Below are 7,346 nucleotides of genomic sequence, written 5' to 3' on the forward strand. Positions count from 1 at the left end.
ATGGCAGAAAAGCTTCAGATGCTCAGGAAATACTGGAAAATAGAAAAGAAAATCTATATCTTTTTTCTGTTAGAGACTGCACCTATCCAGATACCTCTGCCAAAAAGTCACCAGAATTACTGGTCTCTAAAGTAGTGCAAAATAAAGACATTTGTAAGTTACCAGAAACCCAGTACTGAACATGACAGAAGTTTCCCTGTCTGGCAAGTATGTAACTGAGAAATACCTTGAGTAGTGCTATTTTTACAGCTACCAAGCTGAAGCAAATGTGAGATGTTTATGAGTTATAATGGCCTGCTCTTTATGTCTCATAGTAACCACCACTGGAAAGATGCAACATGTTAATGTTTGAAGCTTCAGGCTCCTTTCATGACAATGAACAGAGCAAATGAATTGTACACTGTACACAGAGCAAATTACTGTACACTGTACAGCACCTGTTTCTCCTTATCAATTATGCCAACATATCATGCCCTGCATAATCCTTGCTGCCTTTCCTTCCTGAAGTTTATGTGCTATTCTCCTCTATACAGCCCTCCCACGTGTGCAGCTCTGGGTTTCCCAGTGACAAGAAGGACAAATTCGTGTTGGAGTGAGTCCAGTGGAGAGTCACCAAGGTGGACTGGGGGCTGAAGCATCTGGTGTGTGTGGGAGCTGGGTTTGCTTAGCCTGGAAAAGAAAAAGCTTACAAGGAGAGATCCATCTAATGTTTTCAGAACCTTCTTCCTTCCTTCTACTCCATTTTTTTTTTTTTTTAATTTATTTTGATGGCTGTATACTCTATTAAACCAGATTAATAGAGTTCCCTTGGTTTGTGGATCATGCATCCCATGTGACCTGCATTTTTCTGTTGTCTGTCTTAAGGCCAAAAGGGCAAGGTAGGATTTTAGGATCAGAATTTTAGGGTTTCTTGTTGTTGATATTTGTACGAGTATTGGCCTTTACAATCTTCCCCGTATCTTTTATACCATTTGTCCTATTCTTGCTTTTATATTACTGTTAAAATACATTAACAAGCAGGAAGTCTTCTCGGTAGATTTTATTCCTTTCTTCTTATATGTAGCTACAGATGTTAATTACCATGTGAGATATAGTTCAAGACATATTTTCATTCCAAATTGGTTTATACTACATAATTACTAAAAAAAACCAACCAAACAAGTACTTTTTTTTCCCCCAATAGAAGACAGTGAAAAATGTTTAAAATGTTTAAAATGTTTAAAACTTGAACAGACTTTAATTTATGTGTAAATAACCAAAGACATATAGCTATAGGTTTGAAATAGAAAGAAAAATAATCTTAAAAATGCTACAAATATATTTTTGTATATACACATATGCACATACACACTGTCATGCATAAGTACACCCACTCAAAGATAAGGGAAGTTTTTTTGTTGTTGTTGTTTGTTTGTTTTTTAAAATTCAAAGTCCATTTTTTCCCCTCCAATTACTGTTTTTTTTTTTTTTCTGATATCATTGTGTTTAGGATTTGTCCCTAAAAAGGAGTTAGTATTCATCCTTAAATGTTTATACTTCAGATTTCAGTTCTAGAAATTGTTGACATGAGAAATGTAAGCATATCATCAAATAAAGGAGAATCTGCAGACTTGTTTTCTTTGGCAGTTCTTCAGAATACCATGAATACTCTATGTTGTTATTTGGCAATGCCTTAAAGTACAGTATATCTGACAGAAAACTCCTGTAGACTACAAAATCCCAGCCAGTGCATCCTCCAGCATAATATCCTGAGGTTAAATTTCAGTCTTCCTAACTCATCTCTTTTCAGTAGCAACAGAAGTCAAAATGGCACCAAACATTTCTTGTATGTGTCTCATATCTCAAAGACATGTCTAAACAATGTGTTTTTCCTCTACAACACTTACTTCCTGAAATCTGAATTGATAAAGTTGCTAGTGAAATGGATGAAGATTTCAGGCATCTGAGGAGAAAATCTTTTAAATGTATAGCAACAATTAAAAGATATACTTCAGATAGTGGCATGAAATTAAAGAATTTCCATGATTCAGAACAATGCTGGCCCAAAGAGACCACCCAAAGGCCAAGGAAATTGGGTAGAGAAACTAACCAATAACAGGGTGTACAATAACAGGGTCAGAGGTTGCTCCCATCTCCTGAATCTGAGATATTAGAGGTGATAAAAAAAGAGGGGGAAACAGCAATAAAAAGATTCCCAGTAGTTTCCTCAATGCATATGATTAATTATTATTAGCCCAAACACATTCGTGCACTGAGTGCATTATCAGTTAGCCACGGAAATAAGGAATTTCAAGAAAAAGAGCCTCCCTAAATGCCATATCCTTCTAACCTGGGCTTTGGCTTTATTTATTTCTTTAAAAACACACCCTCTTTCTCCAGCTGGGGTTGGAGAAGCTTTGCTGTCTTCTTGCTCAGCTAGATGAAATCACAGAGAGAAGAAATAATTTGAAAGCTGAGATCCAGCCCAACAAATTTCTAACTCCCTCACTCAATGTGGGTTACTGGACCGGCATCTGTGACCCTGAAGTGTTCATGAAAGGGAATGATCACATGTGAAGGAGCAAAGGTGAAATCACACAGGGAAATGTTCAATTGCAGTCACCATCTTGTGCAGCTTGGTGGCTTCACTTTCTCCTAGAGCTGTTTTGGAGGAAGTGTAAGCCATCAAGGGTGGAAGAAAGTTTTTTCTTTATTGTGAAGGGAAAGAGAAGAAAATATGACTTGCAGTTCTTCCTTTCAGACAAAATGTAAAGAGCTTTTGCATAGTGGGTTTCCTCATTCAAACTCTATCTACTTTTCATCATCCCAGAAGGTGAAGTAATGTGCTCATTCTCAGAAGGAGCATCTTCACACTTAAGTCCAGTTGGAGGCCAGTCACTAGTGGCGTCCCCCAGGGCTCGGTGCTGGGGCCGGTCCTCTTTAATATCTTCATCGATGATCTGGACGAGGGCATCGAGTGCACCCTCAGTAAGTTCGCAGATGACACCAAGTTAGGTGCGTGTGTCGATCTGCTCGAGGGTAGGAAAGCTCTGCAGGAGGATCTGGATAGGCTGCACCGATGGGCTGAGGTCAACTGCATGAAGTTCAACGAGGCCAAGTGCCGGGTCCTGCACCTGGGGCGCAATAACCCCAAGCAGAGCTACAGACTGGGAGAGGAATGGTTGGAGAGCTGCCAGGCAGAGAAGGACCTGGGAGTGATGGTGGATAGTCGGCTGAATATGAGCCAGCAGTGTGCTCAGGTAGCCAAGAAGGCCAACGGCATCCTGGCTTGTATCAGGAACAGCGTGACCAGCAGGGCGAGGGAGGTGATCGTCCCCCTGTACTCAGCTCTGGTGAGGCCGCACCTCGAGTACTGTGTTCAGTTTTGGGCCCCTCGCTACAAGAAGGACATCGAGGTGCTTGAGCGGGTGCAGAGAAGGGCGACGAAGCTGGTGAGGGGCCTGGAGAACAAGTCCTACGAGGAGCGGCTGAGGGAGCTGGGCTTGTTCAGCCTGGAGAAGAGGAGGCTCAGGGGTGACCTTATCGCTCTTTTTAGGTACCTCAAGGGAGGCTGTAGCGAGGTGGGGGTTGGCCTGTTCTCCCACGTGCCTGGTGACAGGACGAGGGGGAATGGGCTTAAGTTGAGCCAGGGGAGTTTTAGGTTAGATGTTAGGAAGAACTTCTTCACTGAAAGGGTTGTTAGACATTGGAACAGGCTGCCCAGGGAAGTGGTGGAGTCACCATCCCTGGAAGTCTTCAAAAGACGTTTAGATGTAGAGCTTAGGGATATGGTTTAGTGGAGGAGTTGTTAGCGTTAGGTTGGAGGTTGGACTCGATGACCTTGAGGTCTCTTCCAACCTAGAAATTCTGTGATTCTGTGATTCTGTGATTTAATTAAAAAAAAAAAAAAAAGGTTTAAAGGGTTTTATGAGAGACTGTTTTCCGAATGCTGTTTCTTTTGTCCCACATGTATAGCAAAAGTTATGCTATCCATTCTGGTAAACTGGCTCACCACATTAGTTTGTATTAGTTTGTATGCAAGCAGGTAATAAACACGAATGAAAGCCAATTCACTTCAGCAAGTACTTTGAACATTGTAGTTCATGATCAACAGGAATACAAAAATAGAAGGTGAGAGGTCTATGCTTTTAAATAAATGTATCCATCATCCCTTTCTGGCAGAAGATACACAGATACAGTATTTGCATATCCTAAAAATTTAGTTATTTGGAATAGGTGTCAGATTTTTTTTCAGATTTGTGAATGTTCATAAATATGAATAAAGATCGTTGCACCCTGTTTTATGCACCAGTATACAGAAATAGGAAATAAAAATGGAGAATGAATATGAGCTACAACCAGCTATTCATAAATAGTTATTTTAGGCAATTCTCTTAGGAATCTAGATGGAAAGACACTAAAATGAGACACAGGCAATAATCTTTCAAACAAGCACTGGCTGTGTCAAAGGCAATCTTACAGATTTCCAAAAATAAAGGTTTTCTCTGACAATGCTGCATGACATGACAGAATTCATTCAGTTGTGTAACTCTGACTCAGTTCATCTATAATATGTCTCAACTTCTGTCTAGCTGCTTTACTCAGACTTTTGACTTACAATTTTAAATTTTGCCTTAAATGAAAAAAAATCCATTCATATTTTGGATTCATTCTATGTCACTTTAAAGATGAATGTGTAGTGTTGTATATGACATACAGTAGTATTGACATATGGTAGTGTTACGTACATGTAAGACATATATGGCTAGATATCACAAAAACAGCTTTTCATATTTTTTTGCATAATAGCATTGTGCATTTTTAATAAATTAATTAATCATTCATATTTGAGTAGAATCATTGAATCATTGTAGTTGGAAAAGACCTTCAAAATCATCTGATCCAATCATCACCCTACTACCAAAGTCACCCACTAAACCATGTCCCTAAGCACCACACCCAACCTTTCCTTAAACATCCCTAAGGACGGTGATGCCATCACCTCCATGGTCAATCCATTCCAATGCCTGACTATTCTTTCTGAGAATAAGTTTCTCCTAATTTCCAACTGAAATCTCCCCTGGCACAACTTGAGGCCATTCCCTCTAGTCCTATCACTAGTTATATGACTGAAGAGGCTGACCCCTTATACCCTGAGTAGATCAAGAGTTCACGATTTTTCAAAGAAAAATATTATCTGTCCCTTCTTAGAAGTGCTTTCAAGATAGCCTAGTAAAATGAAATAGAGTTCAATCTGAAGTTAGAGATTTTAGACTGAAAAAGTGTATGGATGGGCATATGCAAAGGCAGTTTATTTTCAGATCTAGCTGGTGATCTTACCCAGAAAGGCTCAGGAAGATAGAACTGCCTTATTTATATTACCTGTTAAGGGGCTTTGTTAGACTTTCTGCATGCATTCTGTTTTTTCACAAATGTGTGTAAATCAACATATAGTACATCGTTATGGTGACTCACAACACCAAAGATATCATAAAAATATTGTTCAGTATGAAGGATTGCTCTTGGGATACTTTGATGCTATACTACATGTTCAGTTAAGACAGCCCAGTCAATTGAACTTTCAGAATCCAAGAAGATCGAAACAACTTCTATGTCCTACACAGAATGGCTTTTTTTTTTTTTTTTTTTAATCCACATTTTGCATTCTGTGTAAACAGAATCAATAGAATGAGATACACTATGATAAAATATGTTTTGTGATTCATAAGATATACATGTATATTCGCTATAATGTCTTCATAATGCCTTGACATGATATGTATTTTATGTATTTTATCTATTTTGATTTTCCAGTCTGAAGAATGGCCCCAGATACAACAACCGGGAAGTTCTCACTGTAATCCAAATTAGAGCATTATATTTTGTTCCAAATTAAAGTTCATCCAGCTTTATCTGCTAAATCTGATTTTATTCTTGCTATTATTTCTCCTGGCTCATTATTTGCAAAAATGTTGCAAAATTATACATATTTATAAATCTGCATGAATCAATTCATCTTTGGCAGCCAAAACCTACAAGGAACATTTCTCATTTTCTTAGTACGTAGTCTTTTGGCACATTGCATTGGACTATGGTCATCCTGTAATATTAGCAGCATTGAGCATTGTGCTGTTTGAAAAGCCACATCTCTGTGTGGTGGAAAATCCACCAGAGGAAGAACCAGTTCTTTCCAAACCAATAGGGTTTTGCCTTTAATAAAGTCTTTGGGAATGGAGAAGTATTAAATTTCATGAATTACATCCAAATTGTCAATAGGTCTCAGTATTCTGAGTTAGGTCTTTTTTTTTTTTTTTTTCTTTTTTTCCCCAGAAACTTCAACTTCTGTTTAGGCACTGTGTCAAGTTACACTTTGGGTTCAGCTGTGAAAAAGCTTTTTAAAGGAGGTTGGTTAGCCATGCTGTCATGATGCCGATGCATGCTCAGCTCTGCTGAGACTGCATTTTTACTGAGGCTGAATGCCAAGATAGCATATCTACATAGCTCCTTGTATGGAATTGGCTTGTTACAACCCATCTTCCAATGCATGTGTCTGTCATGAAGGGGTTATGCAGCCTTACTCTAAATGAAATGGTTGCATTTTCAAAAATGTCTAGTATGTAAGAACCCATTGTCTGACTTCAGTGAACATGAATATTTGACTTTCATTGTCTGACTTTCAGTGAACACGAACTTTCACTGAAGTCTGGAAACTCGGAGAAAAGGTGCTAGCAAGTATCTTTGGCACTCAAAGTACATAAACTAGAGGCCAAGTGAGAGGGTGGAATTGTGTCTAGGTGGTAGCTCAAGAGAGGCAGTGGGATAGCATTGCCCAGACAGCTGTAATGTCTAAATGTAGCATAGGAAAAAACTTCAGCCACTGAAGTTTGTTGTGAACCCATACTTCTAAGCGGTCCAGTGCTTTCTATGAGAAAGTAGTAGGTACCTAGAGAAAGGTAGACAGTCTTGAGCAAAGTATGAAGTCTTTATTTATTTTTTTTTTTCCTCCCTGGTTAGCCAACTGGGCCATTTAGAAGACTACATGGTGGATGCTCCATGATGGGTGTTTCAGTGTTTCTCATATCTAGGTTATGTTTTGTGTCATGGAATCTCATTCCTTATTGAGGATGGGTGGCCATCCTTGGATGGGTGAATTTGAATGTTTAAGTATGCTATTACTACTGTATAAAAGTAAAATGTAGAATAATTTCCTTGTGGGTTATTTTTTTTAAGGTAGAACCTAGAAAACACTACAAGGAGAACATTGAAAAGAGTTATCTCTTACATACAAAAAATATCCATCCATCTGTCCTAATTGGTTGGACACACAAAGGAAATTTTGTGCCAAAAATATTTGTCACTGAATAGAA

The sequence above is a fragment of the Netta rufina genome, assembly GCF_964035555.1.
Source record: "Netta rufina genome assembly, chromosome: 3".
In the NCBI taxonomy this organism is placed as follows: Eukaryota; Metazoa; Chordata; class Aves; order Anseriformes; family Anatidae; genus Netta; species Netta rufina.